Below are 17,917 nucleotides of genomic sequence, written 5' to 3'. Positions count from 1 at the left end.
CAACAAACAACAGCATGAAGAAATCTATAATGGCATTTGAGAGCAAACTCCAATCCAAAATCCTAACCAAACAACAAAATTATACAGACTCCAATTAGTCTCCTGACCCCCGCGACCAGATCCAAGTCTTAAGAGCTTTCTGAAAAGCTGGCAAGGGTGAGATCAGTCTAATCATGGGGCTACACTGTTCCAAAGGACAGGCACTGTGACACAAAAAGCCCAATTTCTGGGCCCAACTAGATTACTTTCTGGATATCAGTAGGCTCCAAAACATGGCTATCTTGTCAGTCCTAATGAGACAGATAAAAAAATCTGGCTGATGTTCTGGTAATTGTTGTCTGAGGGTCATATTGGAAACTATACTCTTCCTTTTCTATCTAGTATGAGCTTCTCAGAAACAAGGACTGGGTTGCTTCAACTATTCTGATCAATTTGATGGGAAGTTGGACAGTTTGTAGAGCCTGGTTCTTCCTGAGATACATTGGTATTCTAGGATGAAAGCTGACCTGGAAACCACTTTCTTCCTCTCAACTTTTGATAAAGACAGAAGGAGGAAAGGTTGGGGGGGGGGAGAGGAGGAAGGGAAATTTATGAAGTTTGTTATTAAAAATGGAAAGTTGACTTTGAACTGCCATCGAGGATATGATACTACTTACAAATGCACAACTGAGAAAACATTTGCATGCCGACTGTAAAATACTTCCATTGAAATTGTTCATGAAAAAAGCATTTAATTTATAGGCATAAGGGATGGCAGGCTGACTTTTGCTTTTCATGGTATATAATAAGATGCCTGGAGTTCCGCCAAGAGCCTGGCTATCCAGGCTACTTGATGTTTGATATGCAAGGAATCTGAAACACTGTATTCAAGCTAACTTAGAAACTTGTTTTACAAAACTTTTTCTCTCTCTCTTGAACAGTATGAGATAAGATTAAATATAATTTCACTCTTTATAGAGCTTGGTCTTTTCTTTCAAAAATGAAATGAGCAGCTTGGAAATCTGGCTGCTGCACAACATATACCTAAAGTAGAGTACTTTATGTGATACATCTCTATCTCACTTAAATTTTAACTCTGTTGACCTGAACGGTACTTCCTTCCAGATCAATGGATATGCTATTGCAGTTCTAATATATAAATGGATAGACAATTTATTGCAGTGGTTAAGACACCAGGCTAGAAACTACAGATGAGTTTTAGTCCTTCCTGTCTTAGGTATCAAGTCAGCTGGGTGCCAGTCATACTTTCTCAGCCCTAGGAAGGAGGCAAGGGTAAACACTTCTGAAATTTGCCAAGAAAATTATCAAGGAAGTAGGTTCTTTAATCTGGTTTGCCTCAAAAGACTAACACAACACTTTTAATAACAGAGATTATTATTTAATGTAATTGATGAAATTACATATACAGACTGATTTTATGTTTACAAGCAAAAAGTAAAAATAAGATCTGATTAATTAAGGGGCGTCCTCAAGATGGTGACATTTTTTACTCCTCTATGCAGACACCTCTAGTCATGGAAACAGTTTAATAAACTATTGATTTAGATGTTAAAAGCTAAAAATGTATATATTCCATCTGAACCTGAAAATTGTCAGGAAATGAAGCTCAATGACCCAATGCTAGCTTTTTATTTCTGAGATGAGAACTGAGACCAGTGACTGTATAATTCTCCAAAACATCTCTTTTTCTCCTCTGTTCATTGCTGAATCCTGGACCAAACTTCTCTCCAACTCCAATATGGCTGTTAGCAGAAAAGGAGAATATGCCTTTCTTTATGTCATCTGAAAATGGAGTTGTTTTATCTATGGCATAACTATGTGGATTTAGATAAAATTGGCAGTCTTGGCCTATGCCTTGAACCAGGCCTCTTGGTTAGATTCACCTTGATATATAAAACTATGTGATTCGTAACATTATCAGAATGATTCATTAGGAAAGTATCACCTGAAAAAACCTTATTTCAATATAATATTGTGTGTGTTTCTGGAATAATTAAAACAGACATTGAATATTTACAAAAACTAGGTGATTGAGGAAATAAGGCCCATTGAAATAAGGGCCATTATGTTTTAATTTGGGTTGCAGCTATTAAATGTACAGTATGTATCTCCTTAGTCCTTAATGTATTATTGTGTTGGTATTATATTCTGTAACAGCTGTCCCAAAGTTATTTCAATTTAAATGGTTAACTTATACTTGAGTCAGGTTTTGCAAAATGTTGCCATTTTGCCTCCCCAACTCCCACCCCAGAATCACCTACCAATTTTGTCAGGTAGAAGTCAGAAAGCCTACTTCTATCACAAATGGGAGATAAAAAAGAGAAAAGGGAGATAGGGAAAGATCTACTGGGAGCAATTAATTCTGCAGTATCATGTAGACACAGGGTTTTACTTTGGCTTCTAGGCATTTGGAAATTGCATTGAATTCCCCAAACTATCATTACAAAAAACAGACTACCCCCTCCTCTCCAGAATACATAAATTAGGCCTAGAACAGGGATAAAGGGAATTCTGTGCCGTGATTTAAAGGAGACCTGATCTAAGGATAAGATTTCCTGGTTATATGAAACATCATTATGTCTTCCTGGATATTTGTTTAATTGTTTTATTACCCATCTGACCTAGTCATTAATTTCTGAAACTATCAATTTATGTTACCGCTCCTTATACTTCATTTAATCCATATATTCAGTTTTCTTTCTCCACCCTTTTCATGTGACAAGGATCAGGGAATAGTGTCCATGAAGCTAGATCAAGACATGCTTTTTAACAAATGACTGGAACAACTTCTTTGATTTGTGAAAGAGATTCCACAAATGAGGAGAGGCTTATATTGGAGGGAGGAGAATGGCATTTTTAATCAATCACCCTTCCCCTTAGAAGCACTCAATAACTTTCTATACTTATTTGTTAGGAATCCACAGAGGTCAGCAGAAAGAAAGAAGGAACTAAGGAATACCACATCTGTTTCTCTGCTTGACATATTATATTGGTATAACTATACAAGTTTATAAATAAAAAATAGAATAGAATCCTTCCTACCAGTTGTTTTAGATACTAAGGTAAATTTAAAACTGGAGGTGCTTGTCAATGGACAAGAAGATGGAAGCCCAGAAACCACAGTTTATCGCAAGGCCCCCAACATTGCACACATTCTAAATTTCAACAGCAGCCTTCTACTGGCACACAAAAAAGAGTTTCATCAGAATGATATACGGCAGGGTGAGAAACCATTCTAGTACTCTGCAAGCCAAACAGCTGGAGAGCAGATATCCATGTGAACAATTCAGGCATAATGGATACCCATAATCATTTTGTACAAGATGTCTGCACAAAATGGTGGGGAGAGAAAGGAAGAAACAAAATACAAGACCAACTACATGGCACACCCTGCCATACATCAAAAACATTTTGGCAGCAGTTGAATGCAGCTTCCAAGATCTGCAAGTAGGTATCACACACTGCCCAGGGGCTACCGTATGAGGACAAATTATGCATTGTAAAGATTGCTTGGAGGTGGGAGATGTCCAGTGTAATCCACCAGAACCCCTGCATGGATTTCCTCTGTAACTATGTAGGACAGATGGGGGAGGGGGGAAGCTAGCCACCAGATTGCAAAAACATAAGCGAGAGGTCAGACAAGGAGACACTAACTCATTGGTAGCCTCACATTGCAATAAACAAGGACATTTTGCAGCTATTAAGATTGTTGGAAGAGTAGGCACAAAAACAGCCAGAAAAGTGATTGAAGCCTGGAAAATGGGACCCTCATCAGTCAACCAGAGTGCTAATTTATTATCAGCTTATAAAATACTCAGGAGATGAGGGCTTGACAACACAAGGAAACAACAACCGATGACTTAATAGCCAGCCACCAACATCCGAATCAACATCTAAAAAGCCACACACAACAAGCACCAAATAAATACCACACACAGAACAGCCCAAACAATACACTCTGCTGGAGAGAAGTTCCCTGAGGGTGGACTCCAGCATGAGTCCGGAAGCTCATATGACTAAACCTCTGCTCCTTTGTGACCAACCTAGATTGGATCCTGCAAAGTGAAAAACAGCTCAGATAAGGGAAGTTGGATGGAAAATGGAGGAGTGGGTCTTTACCTAACACTAAAATTACATGTATAGTATACAGTTGTTACCTATATATGGCTGAGTGTATTCAACACCCTTAACCAGGTCATTTAAGAAGTTCCATTCCTGCTAGAGCTGTAAAGTTCCAACTGTTCAGGAGATAGCAGCAAAGAATTTTTTTCTTTTCCTCTTTGTGGCAATCTTATGATTGTGTGTGTGCAATTCTGCATCCCAGATATAATAGCTCTTATTTGCATACTACACTGCACTTAATTAGCTTCAGCCTTACTTTTAGCTGCTCAAAGTGTTGTGTGAAACCAAGTTTCTTTGGTTAATTTATTATTGAATCTACTGTTGAAGCCCAGAAAATATGAATAACTTAGTTAAGCAAAGTGTACAGACTCGGTTACTGTAATATTTCCATCCCAGGGATTGTTTTAATAACCCAGTGGCAGTAGAATTAATCTCTGGATTTATTTATACTGATTTTCCTTCTTCCCTTTATTCTTTTGTATCATGTATTTGATACGGTAAGTCTGAAACACATCTCATTATTCACCAGTAACTACTCGACCTTTCTGAGTAAAGATTGTGGTAAACATACATAAATAAAACAGCTCTTTAAATTACCTGCAATTTAATATATCATATTGACCGAGCTCTCAGATGACACAATTACACCTAAATAGATGGTAACAAATTTTTAGTAAAAAGAATGATGATGATGGAGTGGGGGCAAAGAAGAACCTAATCAGAACAAGATAGGTAATCAAAGCAAAATGAGACAAACATTAATCATGGCAGGATTTATTCACATAAAAGTTGATTGAGAAATGAAACTTGAATTGATATCCTGGGAGTTTCCATAAACTGGGGGCCATAAAAAGTGAAGACTTTCTCATGTGTTCCCATCAGAATCTTTTGAAAGTTCCCGAGCCCTGTAGGAGGTCCTAATTAAGTGGCTTCTTTCTTTGGCCCATATCACTGGGAGGGACAGAAAACAACGCCTTATACAAAGGAGTCAATTAGAATTATATCCAGTAAAGAATAGAATATTTCATCAGCGTGGATAATAGATTGGCCATGATAGACTTGACTGCACTGAATTTGCCTAAAACTATCTGAGTTGTGTCTAATACTACATTAATCTCTACATCTAAACTAGTCACCAAATCTTGTGGCAAGATATGTCTAAAATTGGCCAATGCTTTCTCTGCTACTGAAGACAAAAATTATGGCACTCATCCTTACCAGAATTCCCTGCTTTTATCATTCACACGAGACATCATTGGCGCCATGCAAGTGTGTTGATGTTTAAATGGTTTCTAAGCTTGATGGTTTTCTAGATGTTGTGACTACATAACTGAGCACCTTGAAGAAAGAGCTGATGGAGCAGTGACAAGTGACAACAAAATGTAGATGCACCAAGCAAAGGGGTCAGAAAGCTTGCAAGCATTCAAGCCTTTGGCTGACAGCAAGACTCCTGAAGGACCTCAAAGCTATGAATATAGGAAAGGAGGAGAAAACATGCAATCTCCATCTGACCAAAAGCATTATAACTATTTACATGGGAAGTCATTGCAAAATAGTGACTAATCCTAAATGTATCTAATCCTCTAATGATGATTAGGGAAATAATTTGAAAATTACCTACATTAATTTTCCCCTCATTAAATGTCTGTAACTGAAGATGTTGACCTTGAAATAGACAGAGAGCCTGATGTAAAGGCCAATGCACACAGGGCTGTTCACCTTTATTAACATTTTCTTTGACTCTGACTTCTAAATTAATTTCCAGTCCCTGTGAAATGTGTTCCTCTAACAAATACTGTCAAATTGGCTCTAGCAGCTGAATGGCAGAGAAGGAAGAAAAATACCTTCCTGATTTCATAGTTTCCTAATTTGTTTTAATTCTCTCTGTGTTGGGACTGTTACCTGAAGGAGCTAACAAAAGGTGCAGTGTGGCAGAAGAAATCTGTATATGACAAACTGCCACACAGAATAAATTTGCATTTCTTTGACGAGCCTAACAGATTGAAATTATTGCATTCCTTCCAATCCCCTTCCCTGCTATGGTGTAGCCCCAACTAAAACACACAGGAAATAAACACATTGAGCTGTCTGGCACCAGGCAACCCTCCAGGTCCTGTTCTGTCTAGCACCAGTGTGAGGCTTATCCATCCAATCAACATGAGGAGGTTTGTTTATGTCAGGCAGATGTATTAGCAATAAATGGATTTCTTCAGTAGCTTGTAGAATGTATACCTGTTCCAAGCCTCTTCCATTTAAAAAAGTTAGGGAAAAAATACCTAGGGTTTTTTTCTTCTCAAAGGTACAACAGGACAAACGTAGTAAATACCTAAATTTGGTTAGATTTCTTTTGCAGATCTTCAGGTATTCAAAGTAAGAAGAAAACTACAAGAGCAATTCCCCTTACAACTTTAGTAGATGGCTTCCGAGTAAGACCTCCTATATTCAGGGGGTGGGATTATACCAGTTCTACCAGTTCTGTCCACTTCTGTTGCTCTGAAAAGCAGCAAACAGAGAGCATACATAGAACCGGTTCTATATTTGCTGCTGTTTTGGCCCACCTGCCCACCCGGGCTCTTACCTGACCTTTATTTCCTGCATTTTCAACTGCAGCTGCTTTGTGTGACACAGCTGCAGTTGAAAAAGCAGGAAAAAAAGAGCTTTTTCAACCACTGTGCACCCATGGGCAGTGCTGCTCAACTGTCCAGGCAGCTAGATGACGATGATATACACGTGCGCGCAAAATGTAAAATCACCAAACCGGTAGTTACCGGTAGTCGGATCCCACCCCTGCCTACATTTAATATCAGAGAGAACAAGGAGAAAACAAGTTGTCTTCCTTGGTTAGCATTTTTTTTCTATGACACATCGGATCCTTGAGAACTTTGTTCTGTTTCTTTGGAAAAGTGAAGCCTATGAGTGTTGGGGAAGGAAAAAGGGAATCCTTCAGATGGGGCGAGGGAGGAAGCCCACATGGTTGTAGTTGCCCTTGGAATAAATGAATAATCTTTCTTACTAAATGTGTTTAGGACCTGAGGGGGAGAAAGGATTCATCTAAACATAGATTCCAATGTCTGAGGCTTAATGGAAAGGTTGGACTTAGAATGCAGTCATGAGACTTTTCAATCCTGGAGCTACCACAAAGGATATTCTAATGATGCTTATATATGAGGAATTGCTGGAGCAGAAGAGGCGAGGAATGGGACAATCTGGCTTCAGTCACTAGAAACAAGAAAGTAAAGACTCGGTCATGTGGAGCTATTCCTGTTCATTTCAGGGAAATGCTCGTGCAGTTTTCATGGAAAAAAATATGGATGTGCTTTGCCATTATTTCTTTCTTCTTCCCTTGTATAACTTTGGAGTTTATTCTTCCTTTATGTAACTTTGGAGTTTTCTGGTAGTATTCACGTATTAACAGGTCTTCAGCTTTTCAAGAGCAGGTTTTAGGATTATAATCCCAATTATACCTCGAAAGAACAATTTCAAATGCTAGAAATAAAGTTGTTTTTCATGGAACAGCAGATTTGCAGGAATCATGCTGAGGTGAACTGATTACTTACCATTCACAACCATTCATTTAGTGACCATTTGAAGTCATGAAACTGAAAAAAAAGTGACTTATGACCAGTTTTCACACTTATGACTGTTGTGGCATCCCCATGGCCATGTGATCAGATTTTGGACTAGCTTGGCAACTAGCATGTATTTGTGACAGTTGTACTGTCCTGGGATCATGTGATTATGGCTTCCAACAAGCAAAGTCAATGGGGCAAGCCAAATTTGTTTAATGACCGAATGATTTACTTAACAACTGTGGCAAGAAAGGTCATAAAATGGGGTAAAACTCACTTAACCACTGTCTTGCTTAGCAATGGAAATTTTGAACTCAATTTTGGTCGTAAGTCCAGGACTACCTCTATTTATTTATCAATGTAGACCAGAGTGGGGTGGAGGTCTTTGGTGCTCTCTAAATTGGTTGTTGGTTCATATGGTGATGTTACCTAATTGGGTAAAGAAATGTCTGCAGGCCAGCAAACAAGCTTAGAACTCTAGTTATAAATTTATACAGATCTTTCTGCTACCTGTGTCACATTCTTGCTCATACATGGAAATTTTAAGAAAAAATAATTAATCCCCCCCAATATTTTAAAAAACCCTCCAAATAACGTCTATTCAGATACTCTGGAACTGAGCAGGATGTAATAGAGGGACACGTGTTTCAATGTCGGTCTTCTCTCATACAAGCCCATTCCTTTTGGTAGATTGCCATGGGCTTAAATGGCTGAGCCTGTGCTTTGCACACAGAAGGTTCCAGGTCCTGTTTCTACCCTGACATTTTATTTATGTATTTATTTTATTTATTTGTCAGAAGCTTACAATACAACAGAAACAAGAATAAATGTAAAGTTTAAATACAAGAAATAGGAACTAATAGTTGGGGACAATAGGACAGGGATGGTAGGCATGATTGTGCGCTCATGCACGCCCCTTACAGACCTCTTAGGAATGGGATGAGGTCAATAGAGGTTAGTTTGAGGGTAAAGGTTTGAGCAGGTGACAACAGAATTTCTAGATCAAATTGGGAAAGTCTTGAAATGCTGTTGCCAGCCATTGTAGAAAATATTAACACAAATGGCCAATGATCCAAAATATTTTCAAACATCTTCATTGTCCATATAAAAGAGCTGCGGTGGCACAGTGGTTAGAGTGCAGTACTGCAGGCTATTTCTGCTGACTGCCGGCTGCCTGCAATTTGGCAGATCAGATCCCACCAACTCAAGGTTGACTCAGCCTTCCATCCTTCTGAGGTGGGTAAAATGAGGACCCAGATTGTTGGTGGCTGACTCTGTAAACTGCTTAGATGGGGCTGTAAAGCACTGTGAAGCAGTATATAATAAGTCTAGGTGCTATTGCTAAGTGCTATCCATAGTTTCTTCTAAAACACAATGTAGAAAATATGCCAATTTGAAAAGTAGACATGAAAAATATGTGAAACTAACACTTTTTAGAGTCTCTGCATTTATATTAATATACGTTTACCACCATAACCTTCTAGATACATGGGTTTTTTAAATATATATATATATATACCAGTGAATCAAATTAATCAAGACCAAACTTAATGTCCATCTGAGGTGAAATGAAATGAAATGATAACTCCCCACCCTTCCCTTTCCAATGCCTTTTAATGCTTTACCAGTGATTGATTTGTTGCAAGACAGATGTTTAAGAGCCTGCAAGTCAGAGTCTTATATTAAGTGTTTCTGCTCTCTAATTTTCCCCTCTCTAAAAAGAAGAAAAAATGACAGAGGCTGCACTTTATTGCTGTGATTTGTCCATTTCAGAAAATAAATGCACATTCTCACCTCATTTTCTTTATATATCTCCTAATGGGCATTACTTTTAAAATGTCCCACTTTGATGCTTAAAATGGTAAAAACTCTCATGGTGAATTTATTTATTTATTTTCTTTCTTTCCTTTTTTCTTTCTCTTTCTTCTTTCTTTCTTTCTTTCTTTCTTTCTTTCTTTCTTTCTTTCTTTCTTTCTTTCTTTCTTTCTTTCTTTCTTTCTTCTTTCTTTCATTCATTACTGGATGACTGCTTTAGCTGATGCTAAAAAGCAAGTGTCTCTTTCTGCGGCATAAAAGAGCCTGAAATGTTTACATATCAAAAGGCTATAGGCCAATTTCTGTCAAAATTATACATGAAGTTAAGCAGTACAAGCAATTTATTTAAACACTAGTCATTGTAGAAAAATTCCAAACCATATGCTCTTTTTAGCAGTCCCCCCCCCCACACCCACCCCACAAATGCATTTGACCCATGACTTGGCAAGACATGCAAGCTTCATAATTTACTCAAAATTTCAAATCCCCCCTGACATTTCAAGCAAAGATCTTCATTAATAAGGTTTATATATAAATGAAAACTTTAGAAGCTGATATTATTCAAGGGAAGAGTTGAGGAGCAGGGTTTTTTGGTTGTTTTTTTTTTTTGCAAAAGTGTGTGTGTGTGTGTGTGTGTGTGTGTGTGTGTTGCTGGGTGTTTTCAAAATGGATTTGACTTTCCTAATCAGTTCAAGAGAAGTTTATTTAGGAAACAAATTATCCCTGCGTGTTGCACTGTAAGAACTTGGTGCAATCCACTCTGGGCACAAATACCCACGAATGGCAGGGTGTCCAAAGAGCCCTGTGGAATCTTGTTCCTCTATCTCTGCTCAATGGGACATTTAACTAGCTGGATTGAATGGAGCAGGAAAGCCTGACATTATAGACTTGGTTCTCCACTAGCTCACCATGGCATGATGATACAACCGGCTGCCAAGGACATCAAAGTCCAAACCTTTATTGTCAGAGTACAACATGTGTACAATGAGATTGGCTGAGCCTCCCTTTGTGAACCCCCCCAACACAATACAACTCACAGTGAAGACAGAAAATCCCTAACCCAGTGAATCCTACTAACAAACACACAATCCTATTACACCATGTGAATCCCCTGCAAGCCACTCATGCTATGTTGTTGTAAGGTTATTTTCCATTCAGGAGTCTGACAGCCCACGGATAAATACTATTCTTCAGCCTGTTTGTGCAGCTGCCTATGCTTCTATGTCTCCTTCCCCACGGTAGGAGAATAAAGAAGTGCTGACCAGGTTGTGAGTAGTCCCTGAGGATTTTCCTCACTCTTCTAAGGCAGTGAGCCGTAGCGGTGTCATCTAGTAGTGGTATCAGGGAACAGCCCACGATATACCTTTGTCCTCCAGATGTTCCTGAATTGTAACACTAGCACCCCACACCACTGGCACTACTTATTTGGTGCTGCTGATAAAACCAGAGGTTGTTTTTTTTTTGGCCATATCTCTGTTTAATTGAACTGAGATTCATGGAGCCCGCTGCCTTTAGTGAATCAAGTCCCAGGGGCCTTTTGAAAAGGATGGAAGAGAAGCGCTAAAGCAAAGTTTAAGGAATTAAGAATGACTGAAAGGTGAAATGTTTACAGACTTAAGACACGATCAAAACTCTGACCCAACGTACAGGGCTGTTGCCAGAAGCCCTGATACACATGAGGCACTTTATTATATACTGTGGTTATAGTAATGTTCAAACTATAAAGAAGATCAATGGAATACAATGCAGCTAAATATTATGACTATGTTTCAGCTTTAGACTTGAACGCTGCTACTAAAATGAATGGGGTTCTAAAGTGCTTAGTTTTGAGCTGCTCATGCCAAAGGTTACAGTAAACACTTCCCAAGGATTGCCTCCTAGTAGTTGACATCTATCCTTTAGACCTCCCACCCATTCGGTTTAAGAGCCTTATTCCCTGCGCAAATATATATTTTAGCCCTATTACAAATTTATCCCAAATTGACTCTCAATAAAGAGAAATGGAGGGAGAAGAAAAAATCATTGTTGGTCAGTTTGTTTTCTTTCATCAGGACAGACGTACAAAATTTAACACTTGGCTGGAAAATTGCTTTCCATCTAAGCAATAAAAGTAAAGCAAGTCAGGCTTTGAATTTGTGCAAAAGGCCTTCTTGGATAACTTGGGTCTGGCTTGTGTGAAAAGCAGCTCCTCCCAGGAAAGCTTCAGCCTTGGCCCCAGTATCTCTAACTAATGGCAGTGCTTTTAAAAGAGGTCTGTAATTTCTATAACTGTAATTTCTTACAGTTTCTAAGTGAGCCCCTGAAACATCTCTGCTTTCTCAAAGTCTGTTGCCCTTCCTGCTTCCTTAAAATCTCCTGGTAGAGCTGTCCTCAACAGATCCTATCAGTCCGTTTTTTTCCACAGTATCTCAGGTTAGGTCAAGGCTACAGTTTTAAATAATCCTATTTAACTACGTTGTGTTCTGCTGGTGCAGTTTCTGAGCGTAGGGTGACCCTGGGAAGTCTCTTCGGGATCAGACCAAAGGCCCATCCTTCCATTGACGGGAGTAGCTAGGCGGCCCTGGAAGGACCACAAGCTAGTCAGGCAGGCGCCCGGGTTCTTCCTCCCAGGTAATTCGTCCAAAGTCCGAGATTCTCCAGCCACGGGTGCACTTGGCAATCACCGTCGGGCGTGGGAAAGGCGTTTTGCCTTTTTCAAGGCGCCCTTGAAAGCTGCGGAAAGAAACTCGCGGGAAGAAACTCGGGTCCTGCCGGGATCCTTTGGAAGAGCCGAGCCATTCATGCTTCTTGGCCCCTTCTGGCAGTTAGAGACGCGTGCGTGAAGGAGAAAGCGAGGTTTGGTCTCCGGTCCCCACCTGCCGCTTTGCGCGCCAGGCCGGACGGGGCGGGAGACCCGGAGGGTTGGATTGAGTTGCGCCTAAAAAGAAGCCCGATCCCGCCTCGGCCTGCTGAGCCGCGGACTTTTCAAATTAAATTCCTCTCCCACAGCTCCCGGCACAGACAACTTTTCCTTTAGTTCTTTCTTATTCCCCTGGTCTCTTTCCACCACAAAATCCAGGAGAATTAATCGCTTCCTTTCCCCGCGACCTTTTCTCTTTTTTCTCCGGTCTAAACAGGGAAGTTACAAATGCCTTGCTTTTACTGGGACAGAAAAGCTGGTACCCGATCTTTTGATCACTTAAGAGTTTTTTTTTCCCCTGGCCCTTTCCAGTGTCAGGAGGTTCCGGGGGAGCGAATGCAAAAGACTTAGTGAGAAAGGACTTATTTTTTCAGATTTTGAAATAGAAAATATTCTTCAAGTAAGTACGAACTGGGTCTAAACGAGGTCAGGTCATCGCTCCTGTGGTCACTGTTGCTTATTATTATTAGCAGCTGATAATACATACTCGAAATCCGAAACAAACAATGCTCTATCCAAATCCTATAGCTGCCATTTAAATTCGGATATTTGAACAGGAGAAAATGATCCAGATAACCCTCCTCGCACAGAGAGATGATTCACACACACCCCTCTACACACACACACACACACACACACACAGAGAGAGAGAGAGAGAGAGAGAGAGAGATTGTGTAAATTTCCCTCAGTTAACAGACAAGTGACATTAAGGCAGTAACATATATCGGAGCCGAAATAGGATTGAAACAGTTTAAAAGACTGCGTGAAAAATGACCACTCCAAAGTCCGGGTTCTTAAAAGAAGTAGTGGAACCCCATTTCCATTCCTCATAGATTATTTGAACCAGACCGATTTATATATGTGGCCTAAAGCTCCGGTTTCCTTTATCCCCTACAGCTATCAGACATGGAAGGGGACAGCATTTTTTGATTGCTTTAAACAAAAGGCATTTTAAAGGGTAATTTTACTATAACAGGTAAAATCACGCCAGTTTTCGGCGCCGTTCGTTTTCCTGCCCCTTTTCGCGGCAACCGTCTTGAATGCGGACGCCGGGGAAAAGGCTTCAGGCTTGGGTTCGATTTATAAATAAAACTGGGGTTCCCACGGATGCCGGACACGCTGCTGGGAGAAATAATAATTATTTCTTTTCTTTTCTTACGTCGAGTTGTGTATCTTTACATAATCGGAGGCGAACGGGGGCTGAAAAGGGGGAAAAAAATTCCTCTCTGCATTTCAACCCCGATTTAAACCAAATAACCCCGAGGTGGAGGCGGCTTCCCGGCTCTTCATCTGAAGGGAGGGCTGGCCGAAACGGAGAGGCGTCCCACCGAACCGCCTCGTCGGAGCTGCGGAGGGGAATCGTGTTTGGCTCCTAATATCGAAAATCAGCCGTGCGCCAACTTGCTTCCTCACCTACCGGCTTCTGCCGCCCGACCTTAAGACACGCTGTGCTCGCCGCTCCTCACACCCACGCTGCGACGCCGGCCCGAGGAAGAAACCGGCCCTTAGCAACGCGCCTTACTCCGCTGTCATCTGCTATTCCGCTTCCAGCCGCGTCCAAGGAGACAAGTGACAGCTTCTTGAAAGGGGAACTTGGAACTGGGAACCTTTGGGGAAAGCGAAAGTGAAAAAGGAGGTGGGGAGAGAGAAAAGCTCGGATAAGTTCACCCAAAACCCATTCCAAAGGTTTTGGACGGTGCGCGAGGGGTGGGCAGCGCATGAAAGTTCAAACTAGGATGGCTCGGGATTTGGAGTCAAGAGGCTGCTCAGATTCCCCTCAGACTAACAAGGACAGGGTTTGTCCCGTTCCCCGAGGTAGAACGGGACCGGGAAGTTAGTTAGCAGCTTCCATCGCCGAGAGGCTGCCCCGGTAGACGGGTTTGGGAAGGGCAGGGATCAAAACGAAAGCAAGGGGAGATCGGGACCCCAAGAGCTTCGTTAACTTCAGAACTTAGTTGAGTTTTAGTTTAAAGTTTAGCTGGGGTTGCGTTTGCAGCTAATATTAAATCCCGACCCGAAAGTAAGCAGCAAAAAAAAAGAAAGAAAAGGAAAAAAAATAAGTTTGGGAAGTACTAGGAAATTCTAAAGAAATTTAGCAAATGCTGGAGCGCTTACTTAGGAGAAGGCAGAGGCAGCGCTGGCTATTCTGGTGCCGGGATCCTAAAACCGGTTTGCAAAGAAAACTAGATAGTTTTATTTTAAAACTAGATAGTCTAGTTTTAGGAGCAGAAGAATGCTTGCCGTTGCCTTTGACCAACGATACTATTCGCAAGAAGGACGGGGGGTGTTGATTACGCCCTTCCTGATTAACCCGCAATCAAAACTTCGATTAACGACGCAAATCAATGACTTCTTGCTGAATCTGGTCTATAGGGCAGCTCGGCGGTGCGGAACGCTCCGGATCAAACGCGCCTCCTCCTCCTCCTCCAAGAGACGCTTCTTTCACCAAGTGTTTTCCAGTCGTAGATCGGAATTCTCCCCCAAATGACCTTTGATACTTTACTTTTCCTCCCGAGCACGTAAATCCCGCCGTGGGGCAGGCAACATTTACAGCGGGGCTGGGTGGGGGGAATAGTTGCGTGCATGGCTCTTGTTTGAACGCGATTTCGCCTAGACGTGAAGCGCGGCGGGTCTCGGGTTTAGCGCTGCGCGTGAAGAGCGTCGGTCTTGGGAAGCCCTCCGAAGGCGCCCTATTGACAGGCCTTCGCGCTGACCAAGCGGCTTCGCCTCTCGGAAAGAGAGTCCGGAGCCAAGGGACCCGCTGCCCGAGCTGAAGCCCGAGCTGAAAAGGAGAAAGGGCAGCTAGCTCCCTTCGCGAATACAAACGCTTTTGGAGGGCTCCCTGCGTGTCCCTAGCCAAGCGGCCCAGAGACCGCGCACACACTCAGGATTTCGGTCAAGATGTGTTGCCATTTTGATGCAAGGTTGGTATAACATTTATCAGGTCGCCTCCCAGCCCCCCCTCTCCTTTTTGGGGGAGGGGGGGGTGTTCCCTGAGCTGCTTCAGAGCCCGCTCTAGTCGCGGGAAGAAGGGGAAAGGTTTGGATCTTAAAGGCCGAAAAGTCCGTTTCTGGGAAGGCTGAAGCAAAAGGCGTCGGGAAATAGGATGGGGGCGGGGAGGGGGGGGGGACTCGAACTTGCGAATCGGCCGGCCACTTTGCAAAAGAAGGAGCAAGTCATTGGCGGCGGCGGGGTGGGGGCTCTTCTCGCACCTGCACTCCCCCTCGGCCCCCCCTTTTTTTGGTTTCGCATCTTGTGCAAAGAAGCAACTCAGTGTAAAGTGTAACAGTGTAAAGAAGCAACTGCCTCGGTGTAAAGAGCTTTAGAGTTTAAAGTTCTCTAGAGCTGCCTGAAATTTCCAACGTCGAGGGATAGGTCTAGCCCAGAATTTATGTGAAATAGTTTGGATTTTCTGGTGGTGGGAGTGGGGAAGAGGAGGGGCCGGTAAAGTGGGACTTATGTGCGAATGTCAAAAGGTAGACCTTGGAGAAAGGGCGGTTGCCTTGCCTGGCAGATGTAGGAATTCAACAAATGTATCAGGCATCTTTATTGTGCGGTATTTAATTCTGCTAGTTTAGTTTTTGGAAATCGTAGCATTCCCCTTCCTTCCTTCCTTCCTTCCTTCCTTCCTTCCTTCCTTCCTTCCTTCCTCACTTCCTTCCTTCGTAAAAGTCTCTGCTCAGATGGGCTAAACATTGAGGACAAATAGACTTATTTCTTTCCTATTTAGACTTACTGAAATAAACCCAGTGCTTCTCCATAGATCATAATTAAACTGATTTCAGCCCGTATGCTTATGGACTGAAGTCTAAGAGAAGAAAAGGCAAGGAAAAGGCAACCCACACTCCGCCCCACCCTTTCCAAACTGCTGATTAACTGACCAGACTGAGGAAAATCCGAGAACTGGGGTGTTGAAAAAGAAGGCTAGAAAGCCAGAAGAAAAGGAAGGGGGGAAAAGAATCTAATTTGTTCTTCATCAGCAGCTCCTAATGGCTTGTTTTCGTTTAGCACGTCCAATTTCCGACTTTCTTTGATGGAGGTAAATATTCTAATTTGATTCAGTTCCCCTCCTGTGGATTGCCAGAGACAATCGTGACAGACGGAGCGTTTTGCAAATCACAAGACACCGGCTTCCAGGAGCGAACGGCCTCCAAGAAACCAGAGGTTCTAACCGACGACGGGAGGCCCCTTTTCCCACAGAAGGTGCAGCCGCACATGTTAAAAGACAGAACCGGAACATTTATGAATCTGGGAAGAGCGAGGGAATGCGGTGTGTGTGTGTGTGTGTGTTGGTCTCTGTCCCCGAAAAACCGAGCACCCTTTTTCCACCGGATGCTCCTTAAGAAATATGAAGGCAGAAACCCACTGAAGGGCTCGAAAAGGTAGTCCATCTCTTCCGCAACGTTGCCACTGAGCCAGACAGGCGGCAGTGAGTAGGGCGGACATTTGCACCCTAGAAATCCCAAAGGTTTTCCTAAGCACCATTCAGTCGGTTTGAATCCTGCAGTTGGGACTGAGGGGAGAGACGGAGAGAATGGGAGGCGTTAAGATGGGCGCTGAAACCTGCGCCACTAAACGCCTTCACGTCTTACTTATGCCATATACACACGCGTTTGCGATCTGTTGTCTTCAGGGTTTCGGATTCGAGGCTTGCAACCTGCCCGTAAGCCTTGGACTTTCTGATCAGAAAGATTTCTTCTCCCTTTGGTAGAAGGGAAATTTTCTAAAACCGTCAGGAAATGCCCCGTGAAGGGAATTCTCAAAGACTTCCGATAAATAGACAGCTTAGAAAAGGGATTCCGAATAAAAACGTCCAGAATCAATACTGTGAACTGATTTTAGAAAATGTGTGTGTGTGTGTGAGAGAGAGAGAGAGGCAGAGGCAGAGAGAACACGGGTGTGCGAAAGAGGGAAATATTGTAACATATGGTAGGTTTTGGGAATGAAAGCTGCATTCTGGGCAATGTATTCTAAAGTGGAAGAGGGTTTCTTTTGAGGAATTCTAACCCATAGCTTCTCGCAAGACCTCAGTGTCGTGGAAACCCTGGACTCCTTGAGTAAGGACGTAGCTTGGGCAAGAAATCAGGTTTCCCCCGAAACCTTTCGCCTCTCGCCTCTCGCCTCCACCGCGCTTTGGGTTCTCAAGGTCGAAGACCCTGGAAAAAGGCTCAGAAGGAAAAGGGATGGGTGGGGAAGGAAGGAAGGAGGCAGAAAAGGGTTGGTGGTAGTCGCTTCTCGGCAACGCCGTGATTAAACCAGATTAACCCGAGAAGCAATTAGTAGCAACACTCAGAACGAGATCAACCCTAATTCGGAAGAGCCCAAGGACCAGAGGACCAAAGGGCGACCCCACGAATGGCCAGGATTTACGTTCCTTTTCCTTAAAGGCTTCGTGCCCGGTTCCTCCCCCACCCCCACCCCCTCTCCTGCCGACACGCCCACCGGCCCCGCCTCCTCCGCGTCCCCTCCCCACCCCACCCCCCACCCCAAAGAGGAGGAGGGAAAAAAAACA

The 17,917-nt window shown here is 42.5% G+C and overlaps 1 long non-coding RNA gene across 2 annotated transcripts in view; it reads right to left on the bottom strand.

Moving 5' to 3' along the window:
- The window catches only part of LOC148133459 (uncharacterized), a 291,809-nt gene that overhangs the window by 196,447 nt on the left and 77,445 nt on the right, over nt 1-17,917 (bottom strand). The window lies entirely within an intron of this gene.

The sequence above is a fragment of the Notechis scutatus genome, chromosome 1, assembly GCF_049901735.1.
Source record: "Notechis scutatus isolate UNSWTSFEM ecotype Mainland chromosome 1, rNotScu1.2, whole genome shotgun sequence".
NCBI lineage: Eukaryota > Metazoa > Chordata > Lepidosauria > Squamata > Elapidae > Notechis > Notechis scutatus.
The sequence above is the reverse complement of the archived record's forward strand: the minus strand, read 5'-3'. Positions and strand labels throughout refer to the sequence as shown.